At 37.5% G+C, this 17,959-nt stretch overlaps 3 non-coding genes across 3 annotated transcripts; all 3 read left to right on the top strand.

The window, feature by feature from the left end:
- The first annotated feature begins 9,571 nt into the window (after positions 1-9,571).
- On the top strand, positions 9,572-9,661 carry Trnai-uau (transfer RNA isoleucine (anticodon UAU)). The gene is given in 2 exon segments: positions 9,572-9,609; positions 9,626-9,661. It is a non-coding gene; the product is annotated as a tRNA-Ile (tRNA).
- An 81-nt stretch (positions 9,662-9,742) lies between these two features.
- Trnai-uau (transfer RNA isoleucine (anticodon UAU)) lies at positions 9,743-9,832 on the top strand. The gene is given in 2 exon segments: positions 9,743-9,780; positions 9,797-9,832. It is a non-coding gene; the product is annotated as a tRNA-Ile (tRNA).
- An 81-nt stretch (positions 9,833-9,913) lies between these two features.
- Positions 9,914-10,003, top strand: Trnai-uau (transfer RNA isoleucine (anticodon UAU)). The gene is given in 2 exon segments: positions 9,914-9,951; positions 9,968-10,003. It is a non-coding gene; the product is annotated as a tRNA-Ile (tRNA).
- Positions 10,004-17,959: the final 7,956 nt, after the last annotated feature.

The raw sequence follows: 17,959 nt of genomic DNA, 5'->3' as shown, positions 1-17,959 counted from the left end.
CACACTACCAACATACATAGAACATTCATGAAATATAAATTAAGAATAATTATGATGTGACCCGTTATCGACCTGTGATAGGTAATGATAGGTAATTAGACTTAATTTAAGAAATCAGGTTAATGGAAAATATAAACGATTTATCATCGAAAATCTTTCCAATGAATTTTCCGTGTATGGGTTGCCGTCTTACCATGAATGTTTAAGCAAGTTACTGTGTTTGGTAGACGTAGCTAAACCTCAGACGCGAGTCAGTCCTTGGGCTAGATCTTACTGTCATTTAGTTCAATGGTTCCCAGCCTTCCGAATGAATTCCCGTAGATCCGAAATTTCCCGCTTCATAATGAAATATATAAAAATGACATTTAAATATGATGTATGTCCTTTCAATAATATCAAAATCAATCACAATCTGCCAATCAATTATATTTCGAACTTGCTAAACTATTATGTATTTTTTAAATTGTCACGAATCGAAAATGAGAAAATTTTTTGTAATAAATAACCAAGATTCAAATCGTATAATGAGTGCTTTATGACACCTCGGTTCAGTGTGTTTGCTTCCATAACAGTATAGTGTAGGATTGTTTCAAGTGGCATATTTTAAATACTACTGCTGACCATATATGTCGCAAGAAAAATTCTTTATAGTTTATACAGTGCGCCAATTGTAAATATTCTGTAATATGAGCTTCTTAGATATCTTCAGAGAGTATTTGCATAAAGTGGGGGAACCAAGAATTTTCAAATGAGGGGGATGGGGGGGGGGGGGGGGGGTGAATGTCTCAAATTTTTTTTTTTGTTTAAATGAAGAAATGAAAAGCACTTCGCAAAATAGCATTTCGTGCTGAACAATGGGAAATATGTCACTCAAATGTTGTGAAAAAAAACACCTCACACTATTCACACCATGTCCTGTTTGAAGTCAGAAAATATTTCTTGTTTGTGTTCCTTTTCCTTTTTTCCCCAAGTAATTTGGTAGTTTGAATTGGCAAGTTGAATCGTAACGACTAGCGCCATCAGAAAAACGCATTTTTCAAATTTCAATTTCAAAAGCATCGTTATAAAATACCGGTGTTCAAATGTTATAATGAGTGAAGTATGTCGCCCTGGTTCATTATGCCACGAAGTTGGTCTGCTTTTTTCACAGTGTAGTGTAGAGTTCTTCTAAATGGCAGATTGACTCTGGCCCAGAGGTGTAGCCAGAAATGTTCAAAAGGAGCGAGTCTGAAAATCTCTAATTGTCGAGTTTGACCGTAACAGCTATCAGAGCTACCGACCGGAGAACGGATTGGGCTGAGTCCGACCCTCAACGGGTTACGACCCCGATTGTAAAAGGCTTTGCTTAGTGTGGAAAACGTAAATAATCTTCGTATGAAATAGTACTCTTTCTATACTTTAAGTTGACGATTTTGGTCTTGGTTTAATGTACTCCGCATAAGAACACTCTATGAACAACAGCAGTTGTAAATTGATATCCAAATGAGTTCTGTGAAGTTATAACGATAAATTTTAAGCTAGGATAGGATAGGATTTACATATTTATCCCGAAGAGGAAAGCCGATAAGACGGCTTAATCATATGGCGAACCACGGCCTCTTGTCCGGTTTCCAGTCCAGGTCGGGTATGGGATTAGTTACCCAGTTATTTGTTTCAGAAGCATGGACTTGATGGTGGAGGAAGTCGTAACCGACCAGCGGTTACGTGAACCAACCTACGGCGGCGAGAAGTCCAGCAATCCTCTCGCACATAATCATCCCCGCATGGGATTCGAACCTTCGAACCCACGAAAGGTAATCAGAGATGCGGTGGCAAGCGTATTCCTAACGCTTAGCACGATGCGCCACACCACCGAGCCTAAATCCAGGAGCTGATCAATAATGTAGCCCAAGAGTTATCAAACTTTTGATGTCATGGAGCCCGTGAAGATGTTGACTCAAATTTACGGAGCCCCCCAACAAACAAAAACACATCGTTACTCAGCAATTAATGTTCCTGATTAAATTAAAATTACTCGACGAATTACTATAGAATAACTCGGATGTATTCGCTGTTTTGTATTGAAAAACTATTTAAATTTATCGGTTATCAAATTTTATCAAAGTCGTGATTGCTTCTTTGAACAGTTACAAAATTAGCCTAGTCAATATTTTAATAGGCAAACGAATAGCTTGCAAAGCGCCTAGATTTCTTTCACCTAGCCCCGGGTCTCGGTATGGAGCACTCAGGACCAGCGATGTAGGCAATGCCTTACCCGATTGTTCCAAATACAGTGGTGCTTGTGCAGGCCCTGTTCAAAGCAGGGGCCGTAAATTAGCACTGTAAAAAATGTTGTTTACAATTTTACTAGCAGCGTATACCGTGCAAAAAACAATAAATTAAAAGATAAGTAATTGATGGAAATTTGCCGGTGAAATTTCAAACTGTTTTACGTCATTCCCGGGATTTTGAATGGTGCTCCCGAAGTATGCGAACCAAGATGGCGGACATCGGAACGTAACATGGGTAACAGGTTAGGGTTAGGCGATAATTTTTTTCCAATTTTCCTTATTTTAGTCCTATTATCAGTTCAAAGACTAGCCAAGAGCCTCCCGTAGTATTTATACCTAAAATTATGGCCTAACCCTAACCTAGTACACATGTTACATTCCGATGTCCGCCATCTTGGTTCGCATACTTCGGAAGCCCTTTTTGAATTCTACGGTAGTCGTTTTAATTAAAATTCAAAAAGTTGGGCTTGTTTCATTAACTTAAGATGAATTTTGATTTAGGAAAACGATCGAACATCTCGAATTTATCTCGTTTACGTCTGGAGGCAATACGTAGGATGAAATTTTAAAATGGGGGGAGGGGGGAGGGGGGTCATGAGTATTGAGGGTCAAAAAAGCGTAAAAACGTTACGAGTTACAAAAAATTGCTATACGGATCACGGAACCCTTTGAACATATTATGTAGGCAATGCCTTACGAAAAAAGTCCCGATTATTCGAAATACAGTAGCTGCTTGCGCAGGCCTTGTTCAGAGCAGAGGGCGTTGATAAGCGGCGTATAAAAATATTATTTTACAACTTTACTAGCAGCGTATACCGTGCCAAACTGCAATTAATCAAAAGGTAATGAATTGCTGAAAAATTTCTGGCTAAATTTTAAAGTGAATTGCGTCATTCCCGGGATTTTGAATTATACGGTTGCCGATTTATTGGAATTCAAAGATTTGTTCTTGTTTCCTTATCTTAAGCTAAATTTCGGGTTGGGGGGAAACGCTCAAACTTCTCGAATTTACCTTGGTTACGACTGGAGGGTCGTAGCAAGAAATTTTCAAAGGGGGGGAGGCGGTTATAGAATTTCTAATTGCCAAGTTGAACCGTGTCAGCTAGCCGGTCGGGTCGAAGGCCGAGAAACACGGTTTTCAGAAGTCTTGGGGTGTAAAAGGCGGTTTAAGCTACGAAAATTGCTATGTACACCGCTGCCATCGTAAGCTAAGAAGGATTTAGCAGTAATTTAAACGCTATTTCATCAACACACACATCACACACACAGGGGACCCTTGCGCCATAATTTAGTTTTTGGTGATCCGGACTTTTTCAGGCAGACATAACTTATTATCGTTTTTATCAGTATTGTCAAACGACAATTAATCAAAAGATAATTAATCGATGGAAAATTGCCGGTAAATTTTCAAAATGTATCATGAAATTCTCAGGATTCAGAATTATAGGACTAAATTTGATTCATTAGGTATGTCAAATTTTGTGCTTTTTCGAATGTTTTATATGTTTCACGACCAAATAGTCGTTGTAGAACCAAATTTTAAGGTTTTGAGAAAATTCCATTTTTTTCATAATATGGTTCTAACAGCCAAACCCTACAATGGACATATGGCATTACCTAAAATTAAAATCAAAACAAGTACGGTTTTGAAATACATACGAAAAGATGGCTCAAAATGTTCATTTATCAAAAATGAGACACGAGCTCTTTCAGCTTCACTGCGGCGATAATCGGCGTTAATTTACGTAATAGAAGCGATACATCACTCAAAGAATCGAGATTAAAACACGACCAAAGGAAACAGTTCAGAATGTTAGTGCAGGATATTAGAAAATTGGGACAATAACAGGATAGCATCAGATATACAGAACTATTGAGGGCTTTCGAAGTTTTACTTGTGCTCTTCCCCAAACAATCAGCAAAATCAGCAGTACTGTTCTTGCGTTCTAAATTTCTAAGACACGTCAGAAATGCCATATGACGTATTCAAATTGCTACTTTTCACTAAATATATATAAGAGTCTTTGATATTGCAATTTAGTAAATTATTCCACGCGTACTTGTCCTTTGAGATTTATATTTAAAATTTATATTTCTGTTGAGTTTTTCGTCTTCAACGCATAAAATTATACTCGAATGATGCTTAAAGTTACTATAAAACTCCAGTTAACATTACGGTTTCTTTTTACTTTTAACCATGACGTATTTACAGCGTACAGGCCTTTAATGGAATCACAAACGTGTCCCGTTTTCGTGATTTAAATTAAATAAAACAATTTGAAATAGAATATTATAATATATCGGTGAATACCTGGACAGGTCATTCGTTCGGAAGTTATGCTGTAATTAGGTTGTCAACGACTAGACGGCGGGTACATTAATAATAATAGGTGTTAGTTTGGTAAACGGGGTGCACAAAATATTGTTGTAATCTTTAAGTTGGTGTCTTCAGTTAGATTGAGAGTACTGTACCAGGTTAGGGTTAAGGCATAATTTTATTCCGATTTTCCTTATTTTAGTTTTATTACGAGTTCGGGGACTGTCCGTGTTAGCCAAGTGGATATACCCCCTGCCCATAGGTTTCAGTCCCTTTACACAACTTGATGTGAAGTAGGCGAAAAAAATTAGTTGCCTCCATATTGGTACACATACTTCTGGAGCGCCCATAATTCTTATAGCATCGTGGGTTACACGTTCAAACCTCATGCCCGCTACCTTACCTAGGATGAAATAAAGTGAGTACGCAATGCCGAAATGAAGGATTCCAGTTTTTATAAGTAACTGTACTTCCTTAGATACCAGTGTTGCTTGCATAAAGTTTTGTTTGAGATAAAAGTCCATAGAAGTTAATCATAGAAGTTAATTATTAATAGAAGGTCCGATACTATGTGAATGGAGGAGGCCAAAATTCGCGAAATGAAACAAATCCTAGAACAACGGAGCTAGCTGACTGTAATTAGGTTGTTAACGACCAGACAGCGCATACAAAATAATAATATAATAATAACTTCCCGGTCGCCAGAAGGTTAAAATAATAACATAAAAAAGAAACTAAGAAATAATATATATAAGAAGCCGCCTTTTTTATCCGAAACAACAAATATATACCATTTTGTGTCCAAAATGCCCAATTAGATACTGTGATTCGTTTGTTTGATAGCGGTTCAAATAATAGATGTTGCAATGTTTTTAGTTCTTATACTATTATAGTTTGAATAAAATCGTTAGACTTTACTATCTTTACACCGCAGGACTAATAGCTGTAGGTAAGATCAGTAGTGAGAATTAGAGTGTTCGAGAGAAGCGCCATAATGTCGTCATAATTAGCGATATTTGAGCCTTGTCCTGGGTGAAATTGTCTATTAAAAACCGGTTTTAACAGTGTGACACGGCAAACTTATTCATAATCAAATTGCTTGTCACGAATTATGCCATGATTTATGATGCTCGATTAATCACTTTTGCAGGTTACTTATCGTTCCATGTAATGCTATGTACTAGTAACACGTCATTTGGAAATCATTGTGACGTATATTAATATTTGATTTGACGTCAGTTCCGGATTTTTTAACCGAAGAAATATTTGGGATTAAAAGATAAATAAGAAAGACAAATTTGAATATTTTTGAAGACGGGAAACAAGGATATTTACAATATACAAAGAATTATATTTATCTGCTAGAAAAAATAACAATCATCGAAGAAAAAACATTCAAAAATTGCTTATTAGTTTTAATAAAAAAATTCAAAATTGAAGATTCGTCGAAGGCGAAGTTTTCATAAAAGACAATCTAACTAAATATTGCATAAAAATTGAACCTGCAGTATTTTGAAAAGCTCAACCTTTGAGAATAAAAAAATCGTTTTACCAAGATTTTGAGAATTTGAAGACGGATACTATGAAATCTCTTTGTTTTTGTTCAAAAACTAATTGAAATTTGAATCGTCTTGAGAATTCGAAGAGGGACCAATTCCTGTGAATACAGACTCATTAACGATAAAGAAATTCAAATCGGAGACAAAAAGCTCTTTATTTGAAGCATTAACTTTTGAACGAAGGTTTTGATTAATTCGAACAGAACAATGACGAATGAGACCAACAAGACAGCTTGTGCTACTGATGGATCAGTTTACGTCAACGGTCTTTCAGATAAGATATTTACATGGGAATTCTATGTAAATATTACTTATACTTTAATAGTATGTTACATCGCTATTTCACAGATTATAGTTTTTGCAGTAAAGAGAAAATATCGTCCAAGAACTGGTCTAAAAAACAGAAAATTTTACAAAAATTTATCGTTTATCATGAATTTTACCTTAGTATTGTCAGGCTTAATAGCTGTTTCAAAAATGGGTATCACAATGTCCAAATATTTTGTACCTTTCACACCCGTAGTCAACATCACGAATATAATATTAGGTGAATACTCATTTGTGACAATTTATCTAATACTATGGTTACGACAGACCATGTTTACAAGCGAACCATCCATAAAGCATTTATCGACAACAGCTGGCCGAATTTTCAGTAAATTTCAAGGCTTTTTCATCATAATTTTCAGTCTTGTTTTAGCAATTGCTTTAGCATACGAAGGAATTACGAAAAACGCATTACGACTTAGTTGTGTTCCGAAATGGGTCGTAATGGCATTTTTATTTTTGCAAGTCGAAACGCAAATAGCGGTGTTAGTACTTTTTCTGGTTCCTATGTATCGACATAAAAATAATTTGAATAAATCCGCGAACCAAGCACCTCCAGAGACTCTTATTGCATTGATGAAGAGATCTATTATTGTGACGATAATCGCCGTCGTGTCCGATATCACCACATTTGCAGTGTTTTTTATTGTTGGTGAAATCACTTTATATAATCTTAATATTTTAATTAATTTAATTTGTATTTTATTTTGCTTTATTGATTGGCGCGACCGGATTTTCCCGTTCCGGATAAAGCGAGGTCGAGAACGACTCCAATCTGATTTGATTCGAAGTTCTTACACCGATAACCGTGACGGTACTCTAAAACGAACGACTGCACTTCCGGAATCGCGGTCAATTATTGAACGATATTCTCGTGACTTGGATCACTTCCGCGTGTAGACCCAATCAGTACACGAAGCTCATTTACATAGGTGTGCGGATATACAACTAAACGAAGCCCATGCAGTGAGAAACAGAAATCGACTGTGACAATCCTTCGTTTCCAAAAAGTTCTCAAACATATTAAGCTCGCGGCGCGTTTACTTTCTGTATTACAAATCACGAAGCGTTAGAAAGAAAATTTTTATTTTATGCTTATTAAAGGGACCTCATGATGTATGCGCACCAAGATGACGCACAACCTGAACTCAGGTTGTCTACCAGTTTAGAGTTCAAGCTGTGTGACATCTTGGTGCGCATACTTCGGGAGTACCCATTAAAGTTATATTAATTATGCACACTTAATCTGTGCAATATATGAGCTTGTTTTTGAGCGCATTTACGACCATAACGCTGATCCTACCTCTCTCGCAATGTACATTTTTAGTCGTTTTTTACAACTTGTGAATGCGGTCAAATATTTTGGATATAAAGTTCATTATGCCCGCCTTAGCTGACATGGGCAAACTAAGGCCCGCGGGCCAAATCCGGCCCGTTGGGTAATTCAATCTGGCCCACCTGATGCTGCCACAACCAAGATAAAACCAAATTTTGATGTTTTATCTAAAAAATAGGTTGATGAATTTGTTGCGATTGCGATTAAACTTCGTGGCACGGGCCTTATTGTTTTCAATTTCTGCTTTTGTAACTTTTTACGTCACATTTACATGGCCCGCCAGTCTATGTGGGCAAATTATTTGGCCCCTGGTCGAACACCGTGCCCACCCCTGGTCTTTAGTGTAAGTATTGCGCAGTCAATGCCAAAATCTACCGTTAGTGTTAGTCGCGTATCAGTGCTTACTTACTTAAATTCAATTTTTTTAAAATCCATTTATTTTCATATTCAATTATCCTGCTGCATATTGTATCTCACAGTGTGTCCTTGCTCTATATTTCGTTGATTCCCTTTTTTGATTGTAAATTTATTATTTATTTTTTCTCATTTTCAACTATTACCTCTTGATTTTCATTTCTTTCCTCAAATGTTTTAAATATTATCAGAAAAAATAAATATACAATAATATATAAATATATATAGTAAATTGTTTTGTACCTGTTTTAAAGTTTTTGATAGAAAACAGCTCACACAGACTGCGATCATAATTTAACAAGCCCATTGCATAATACCGAGTTCAATAGCAACAATTATGTAGTGCATGCAGAATTGGTCAAAAGCAGAAATTAATGGCAACACCAGGCGAGCCAGAATAAAAAACCCAACGGGCCGGATATGACCCGCGGGTCGTAGTTTGTTCATGTCAGTGATGGACTATTGATGACCGTGTGGGTCAGAATCATAACTTTCATTTCGGTTATATGGCTATCACCATGGAAAGCTGGTAAAATGTAAAGCTTTCGGTTTTCCAACGGTCAGGGGTCTACTACTCATGTCGTAGGCGGTATTCTATTTTGCGTACTACCGTAGTATGTGTACCTGGTTAAGGTTAGGCCATAATTGTATTCCGATTTTCCCTATTTTAGTTCTACTACGAGTTCAGGGACTGTCTGCCTCAGCCAAGTGGATATACACCCTGACCATGGGCTTCCGTCCCTCTACACAATTTGATGTGAAATAGGTGAACAAAATTAGTTACCCCCAGTTGACAAAATATAATACATCCACTCAGTTGGGTGGGATGAGCTAACGATCAACTGCAAGTGCTGTAAATCTCGATGCTCTAAATATTTTAAATAACGTTCCAAAAGCTAATAATTTTGAATAAATTAACTACAATTTGTTCAATTCATTGACTGTAATATATTCACTTTTTTGCTTTCGTTTGTTTGTTGGTGTTACTCTGCATGGTGATAATCAAGAGTCAGAGTCAAAATTTCCGGAGTTGGGAGTCGAAGTCGGATCTTGTTTCAATTTGGAGTTGTGAGTGGGAGTATAATTCTCTTTTCTTGGACTTCAAATTTTTCCCGACACCACAGCCCTGAGTGAAACACTAAATTATCCCTCGATTTTCTGCTACGACTGTCCTGTCAATTATACATAAAGTATTTATAAAGTACACAAGAAACGATGAGTTACTGGATTTGCCCTCAGTTAGTTCATCTGTTCATCTTTCATTTTTGAGTTTAATTAGTACACGCATAAATGTCCCTTGTGATAGCATCATCCAGGAAGCGCGTTGGCCAATCGCACATACCCCCTCGCTCCAGTGGCGCAATCGGTTAGCGCGCCGTACTTATATGACAGCTACGGAGGGATGCGGAGGTTGTGAGTTCGAGCCTCACCTGGAGCAGTTTTTAGTCGCATCATCATTCACGGTATTAAGTTCGAAACCTTGACAAACTGCCGCGTGAACCTCAAGAATAAATCGTCAGCTCCAGCGGCGCAATCGGTTAGCGCGCCGTACTTATATAGCAGATACGGAGTGATGCGGAGGTTGTGAGTTCGAGCCTCACCTGGAGCAGTTTTTAGTCGCTTCATCATTCACAGTATTAAGTTCGAAACCTTGACAAACTGCCGCGTGAACCTCAAGAATAAAACGTCAGCTCCAGTGGCGCAATCGGTTAGCGCGCCGTACTTATATAGCAGATACGGAGTGATGCGGAGGCTCTGAGTTCGAACCTCACCTGGAGCAATTTTTTCCTTGTTGGTAACGCGTCAGCAGCCCAAGTCAGCTTTTTTCAAGCGTTGGGTTAAAAAAACAAGGTCTGAAAATCTTATAAGTTATATACTTTGTGCTATAGCACCAGCAAGCGGGTCGTAACGAGAGTAGACTTTACGTAAAGCGTTTTACCCACTACGCCACCGCCGCAGTTGAAGATAGCTCCGTTATCTGATTATAACACCGGTTCCCAACCAGTGGGCCATTACCCTCTTCTGGACCACAAAAACATTTTCAAGTGGACCACGAATCTATTAAAAAATTGCTAGAGTTATTGATAAATTAGTTAAACTTTGAGTGTAGTAGCAATGAATGATGATGCTGTTTTTCCAACTGAGTGGAAGTGTTTATTCTTACAAAAAGAATATTTTTTGTTTTTTTCTGAGTTTTTCTATTGCATGAGATAGTTGATGAGCCACAGAATTTTTCGTTCAACGAAAGTTGACCACGAAAGTAAACATGTTGAAAGGCCACTGGCTTATAACGACGAAATAAAAACAAACACAAGTTCTAATACCATAATTTAAACTTATTTTCTAAGGCTATAAGTTCACATATACTTTATAATTATATAATTTATATATATACTTTATATAAACGCTATATAAATACAATTTTATATACTTTGGTTTATAAAACGGGCTATTTAGAAAATTGAATGGCTACCTGAATCAATTATTAATGGCAAGCCAGACAAAAAGCTCTTAATTGGGGCATAACGCATTACAGTAGGTAGCAATTTTGTATGATTTACGGAGATGGCGAGAAAAGATATGGACAACTTGAAAAGTGTTTAGATCAGGAGTTGGCAAGGTTTTCGTACCAGGGGCCAAAAGTTTTGCCCAATCAGCCTGGCGGGCCATGTAAGTGTGACGCAGAAAGTTACATATTTGAGCAATATTCTCAGTGTTACAAAAGCAAAAGTGGACAACAATAAGCTTCATGCCGAAATCAAATTTAATCGCAATCTCAACAAATTCCTTGAGCTATCTTTTAGCCCAAACATCAAAATTCGGTTTTAGTTTGGTTGTGGCAGCATCAGTCGGGCAAGATTAATTTAACTAACGGACCGAATTTGGCCCGTGCGCCGTAGTTTGCGCGTAACCTTGCTTTGGGCTTAGAAAAATATTAATCTATTTTTTTTTATCACGGAGTCACCGACAGTTTTATAATATGCAAATGAGGTTCAAGGAAATCGAAACAATCCTAAAAAATTGGTTTCATTGAATATCGCCGCAATTGACTGAATATCATTATTATGTAATTATATTCCAATATGCTTTTAGGCAATTTAATAATATTTATTTTTTTTATTCCGTCCTATTTTAAACGTTTTTCTTGATCTTCCCTTCGCATACTTTTAGTGACAGTTTTCGATGATGCTATAGTCGGAAATTTGTATTTTTTTATTGAATCGGCTCAGACGAAAATTTTGAATCGCGGCCATTTTTTTTTTGTCAGCCAAAGGTTGGGATGTATTTCGAATTTTTTTTATTGAAGTCATATTTTTAGAATGCAACTCGCACATAATTCTTTTCTTTCGAGTGAGTTATCGATGAAACATGTTCACTATTTTGTTTCTGGAAGACCTGTTACAATGAAAAAGTCGCAGACAATTACATATCTTAAAGGGTATTCGAGATTATATTAGATTTGAAAATAAAATATTCGATTCGATTCTGAAATCATCAGGTATTTAAAAATCCCTAGCTTTATTCGTAGGATACAGAATGATTGATTATACTCAGTGTTGTTTCTACCATTTAGAGAAACATATTTACGTACACCGTAACGTGAAACAATCAAAGTGCCCGACAATTGTTCTATTTTCCCAAAAAGCAAAAGATTCTAGGAAGGAACGTTTGAAAGAGATTCGAAGTTCTGAAAGACTCGTTGTCGTCAGACACTGTTATGATAAGAGACAAAGACTGACTGGTTGAACAGGATCATTACAAAAACATTTTTGAATGAGGACCAGACGAAATCTTAAAGACTAAATATAAAGACAGAGTCGACGCTAGACAAAATCGGATTGCAGATTGGATTGAAAAAATTCAGAACAACGACAAACTGTCTGACAAAATCCTATCATTCACGTCGGATGAGAAATGAACTTGCAGTGAGAGCTTGAAGACCATATTCAACGGAATTTATACCCGCTCAGGGAAAGTTGGTTCCAAATATATATTGTATTTATGAATAAAAAAAACGGAGATAAGACGCACGACAAAAACTTTCTAGGACGTGTTACTACTATAAGTGCAACAGAATTGGAATACTCTTTTAGAAAAGATCCAATTTCAAGAAAAGTTTGTAAATAAGACGAACGACAAAAACTTTCTAACAAGTGTTACTATAAGTGCAGCGGAATTGGAATACTCACTCAAAAAGAGCCGGTTTTAAAAAAAGTTCGTTTATATGAATAGAAAAGGGCAAAGATAGAACGAAACTGCTCAAGCTGTGTTAATACAAGCACAACTATTTGGAATACGCATTTAACAAAATAATGTGGATCAATTGAAAAAGAATTCATACTCTAAAAGAGTGTAAAGAGTAAATCTAAAATAGCCCATATTTCAATTTTTTTCAAACAAAGAACGAAAGACTAAACTTGTTTGAACGAGGATACAAGCTTGTCCATTTCTGAGCCAAACTTCGAGCGGAATTAAATTCAGTGTTCACGTGAACTAAAACTAAATATGGCGAACAATACAAACAACAAAACATCGTGTAATATGGATAACACAGTATATACCAATGGACTCTCAGATAAGATATTTACTTGGGAATTCTACGTCAACGTTACTTATGTTTTAGTAGTATGCTATATCGCCATTTCACAGATTGCTGTCTTCGTTGCCAAGCAAAAATATAGACTCAAATCAGATCTGAAATCGGATGTACTTATCAAAAATTTATCTTTTACCATGAATCTTACTCTTATCTTAGCTGGACTGATTGCGATGGCAAAAATGGGCTGTACCTTGTCCAGATATTTTGTGCCGTACACCCCTCTCACTAACGTAACAAACATCGTGCTTGGCGAGTATTCTTTTGTAACTGTATACCTAATCCTATGGCTTCGACAGACCATGTTTACGAGCGAACCATCCCTCAAGCATTTAACCACTAAAGCAATTCGAATATTCAGTAAATTTCAAGGAATTTTTATTATCGTAGCAAGTATTGTTTTGGCAATCGCAACTGTACAAGGCGGATTGGCTAGAAACGCTCTTCGAATGAGTTGCATACCGTCATGGATTATATTCGGATTTTTAATCATGCAAGTCGAAACCCAAACAGCGGCACTAGTACTTTTTCTAGTCCCAATGCATCGACATAAAAATAATTTAAACAACTCTGGAAACCAGTCACCACCGGCTTCGCTTATCATTTTAATGAAGAGATCTATTGCTATGACTGTTATTGCTGTAATTTCTGATGTCACATCCTTAGCTGTCTTTTTCCTCGTCGGAGAAATAACTTTTTATAACCTCAATGTTATGATAAATTTAGTCTGTATTTTGTTTTGCTTTATTGACTGGCGTGATCGGATTTTCCCATTCACTATTAAATCCGGTAGAAATAGACTCCGCTCCGAACATGCTCGAAGCTTTCGTCGAGGGGATAGAGAAGCCACGACACAAACTACAATTCCAGAGTCACATGTTTCCTCCAATGTGTGAATCTTTTTTAAACCATTTGTCGGTACCCCAGAAGTTTGTGAACCAGTATGACGGACACCGGAACGTAGTATGTGTACCAGGATAGGGTTAGGTCATAATTTCAGATACAAATACTACGGGAATCACTTGGGAAACTGAAATAAAATCATGGCCTAATCTCAACCTGGAACACAAACTACGTTCCGGTATCAAATATTGGGGGATGGGAGGTGCAATTTTTGGTACTCCCGTAGTGTGTGTACCAGGTTAGGGTTAGGCCATAATTTTTAATTTTATACTAATTTTTCCTTATTTTAGTTCTATTTTTTTACGAGTTCGGAGACTGTCCATGTTAGCCAAGTGAATATACCTCTTGCCCATAGGTTTCAGTCCATTTACACAGCTTAATGTAAAGAAGGCCCAAAATTAGTTACCTCCATATTGGTACAGTTACTTCTGGAGCGACCAATTATTTTTCGTTTGATGACGTAATACGACGTTTACTCGTTCTTTTTGCTCTGAACAAAGCTTGATGAAGCGTAAGGTGTCATAATTTATGTCTCACTGCAAATGACGCAAAATTGCAAAAAAAATATGTTGCACATTTTTATTTTATTCAGAGGGGAGTCGGCATGCACAGTGGTTACGCCTATATCAGCAGTGTTAGGGCGGCTCACATGATATACTCAAAGTGACTCCATGGAATGAATCGACTTTTACTGGGCAAATTACACTCTGATTTTGTATTATAAACTGTAAATGTACTGTGTGCGGAGCTCTTAGGTTAACAATATTATCAAAATTTTATGAATAATTATTTAGCATCATGAATTTCCCAATTTATTATTTGTACGCTTGAAATGTTTTGTTGTGCATAATATTATATATATTATAGAAGTGTATTTCTCGAAACGAATCGAATTTTTTGTTTGAAATAAATCTATATCGCGATGGTTTAAGCAATTGTGTCATGAGTGGCAATCTGGATTGGGATGGCACTATGGCTGGATCATAGATAGAGAAGACACCAGCGGAACATAGAAACGTCTAGTCCAGTGGTTCTCAACCTTTTCTTCCTTGTGGCCCACTTTTGTTGCACAAAAATTTTGTGTCCCATTACCATTCTCATGCAGGGGCAAAACTACAAGAAAAACAAGAAATTCTTTCCGCAAAAATAGGCCTTTTCGTCTTAATATTTAAAATGAGAATTACCACTCAATAGCAATAAACAGCATCATCATCCATTGCTACTAAAATCAAATTGAACTAAATTTATCAATAACTTTATCGATTTTTCTATGTTTGTGGCCCATCTGAAAAACCAGTGGTCTAGTCAGTTCTAGGTTATTTTTACCTTAATTGATCGTTGCATCACAAAATACGAACAAAATCCTGATTTTCTAGGAAAGTGTCAGATTATTTGAAAAAAACTTCATTATTCTTCACCTCCTTTTTGTAATAGAAACACATTTTGTACACAAGAAAATGGGATAATTTTTTGTTTTATCACATGAACTGGCCGGTAACTTTTTCGGCAGAAATGTTTTTTTACAGTGAATAACATTCTTTACCTCGCATAAAATTGAGTCCGTTCCATACGAAATTTACATTTGTAAATACTTATATGAAATGTTTTTATTTCTAAATATTCGTGGTAAACTGGTGGCGTCGATGGTTTCTGTATTTTACTTTAATGGCTGATATTCGAACAGAATATAATCGAACCGATAAATACTATCAACTTTCAATATAACGGTATTCGAATCGACGCCTGAATAATGATTCGCCATCCATCTTGCATTTGTGGAATAATGACGGAAGCGTTTTCAATATAAAAATTGACTGGTGACTCTGATGGTCGCACGGTCACCATCCAGTCTGTACCAAAAAAATTTTGAGTGTAGATTTTGTATTTTTGCATTTATATTGTTTTTTGGTTGACGGAAAATTAAATCTCTCTCACTCTCTTTCTGTGTACTCTCAGCCCATGGATATGTGACGACCCTTGTTTTGCCTGTTAAATGACGTCATGTGATATCGTTTCCATATTTGGTAGTCTAGCAGTTTAGACGCTGCGACACGGTCGATCGGTTCTCGGGGGCAGCGTGGTCTGTTGGTGTATGCTGTGTGACAGAGTGCAGTCGTCTGAGTGTTTCGGTTAGATTGGTGGGTTTTGAATGTCTGTGTGAATGCCTCTGGTCTTCAGGGATGTTTGTCTGTGTTGTGTGACTGTCGGATGTTTTGTGCTGGACAGTGGGCTGACGTAGGGACCATGGTATTGTTTTTACCAGTACAGTGCCATTACAGTTCATTTACCGTAGTGTTGCATTTTCAGTTTTATCGTGGAATTAGCTTTCATCAGTATTGTTCAAATGTTGTGCACCTATAGTATTGTTCATAGTCTTTTTAAATGCCTGTCATAAGTTACTTTCGGCCTGTTTTGCAAATTGCAGTAGCTAGTTCATTGTACCAGATTCTAGGGGTCATTTGGTTTTTTATTCAGAGTTGTCTTGGATTTCAGGGTTTGTCAGTGTTTTTGTTGTGTATATGGTCTTTCTTGCATTTTACTGCCTGGTATCTGTTATTTTTATTTTATGCTTTTCGTTCCTTTGGGAGTGTTTGGTTGTTTTGGATCGTTTACTGTTCGAGTTGTTAATAAATGACATAAAATAGCATAAAGACTTGGACTATTGAGAGAAAACTTGACGTCAGATCATATTAGAAGATATTCTGAACCTGGATAATTATTTCATACATTGCCGGTACGCTACAATTTTTGGCGAGAGCACGCCAGGATATTTTCTATGAACTATGATTTTTTTTTCTCTTACTTGGACTAATGGATGATATGTCAAGGCCCTGGTCAATAACGTGCCTGTTTTGTTTTTGATTGATACCAGTGCGGGTGTCTGGCTCATTGACACCGCTGTTTACTCGACGTTGCAGGAGAATTCGAACATTTCGGGGCTGCATCCTGTTCCAGTGCCACTCCGTACTGCCGGTTGCGAGTCATTGGTGTCTCATGGTGTACTTGATGTCAACCTGACGATTGAAAGCTGGTCTGTGGAGCATACAGTTGTGGTCGCTGATCCAGGGTCACGTGCGGGTGTCTCGCTCATAGACACCGCTGTTTACTTGACGTTGCGGGAAATTCGGTTCGGGTGTCTCGCTCATAGACACCGCTGTTTACTCGACGTTGCAGGAAATTCGGACATTTCAGAACTGTATTCTTTTCCAGTACCATTGCGTACTGCCAGTGGCGAGTCGTTAAAGTCTCATGGTGCACTTGATGTCAACCTGACGATTGAAAGCTGGCCTGTGGAGCATACCGTTGCCGTCGCCGATCTAGGGCCACGGATGGACTATCTTGGCAAATTCGTCGCATCGTTTTGTTCTTGAGGGACAGGATGTTAAAGTGCAGCACCGGGCAGCTTCTCCCTGCTGTCATGGGACTATAGTTGAAGATGTGGTTATACCGGCCGCTCGGGACTGGTTGTTCTGGTTCAGCTACAACAGCCTTGGCCGTCCGGAGATCTAACATAGTAGCCGTTGTTGAGCCAATGGAGATATGCACATCAATTTGGTCGTTTCGATGACGTTGGTGGACTCAATCCGGAATGACAAACTTTACGGATGCTTAAGCGTGAGGGTAGACGGCCTGCATATTTTAAAGACATTCGTGGACATATTTTGGTTTTGACTACTGCTTTTCGTGTTTCAAATATTTTTTTTAGAGATGAAAACATTCTTTCATAATGTTCCATCTAGAAGAGGGGGGTAATGTGACGACCCTTGTTTTGCCTGTTAAATGACGTCATGTGATATCGTTTCCATATTTGGTAGTCTAGCAGTTTAGACGCTGCGACACGGTCGATCGGTTCTCGGGGGCAGCGTGGTCTGTTGGTGTATGCTGTGTGACAGAGTGCAGTCGTCTGAGTGTTTCGGTTAGATTGGTGGGTTTTGAATGTCTGTGTGAATGCCTCTGGTCTTCAGGGATGTTTGTCTGTGTTGTGTGACTGTCGGATGTTTTGTGCTGGACAGTGGGCTGACGTAGGGACCATGGTATTGTTTTTACCAGTACAGTGCCATTACAGTTCATTTACCGTAGTGTTGCATTTTCAGTTTTATCGTGGAATTAGCTTTCATCAGTATTGTTCAAATGTTGTGCACCTATAGTATTGTTCATAGTCTTTTTAAATGCCTGTCATAAGTTACTTTCGGCCTGTTTTGCAAATTGCAGCAGCTAGTTCATTGTACCAGATTC

The sequence above is a fragment of the Styela clava genome, chromosome 10 (genome assembly GCF_964204865.1).
Source record: "Styela clava chromosome 10, kaStyClav1.hap1.2, whole genome shotgun sequence".
Taxonomy (NCBI): Eukaryota; Metazoa; Chordata; class Ascidiacea; order Stolidobranchia; family Styelidae; genus Styela; species Styela clava.
Note: the sequence above shows the minus strand (reverse complement) of the source record. Positions and strands in the feature narration are given on the sequence as shown.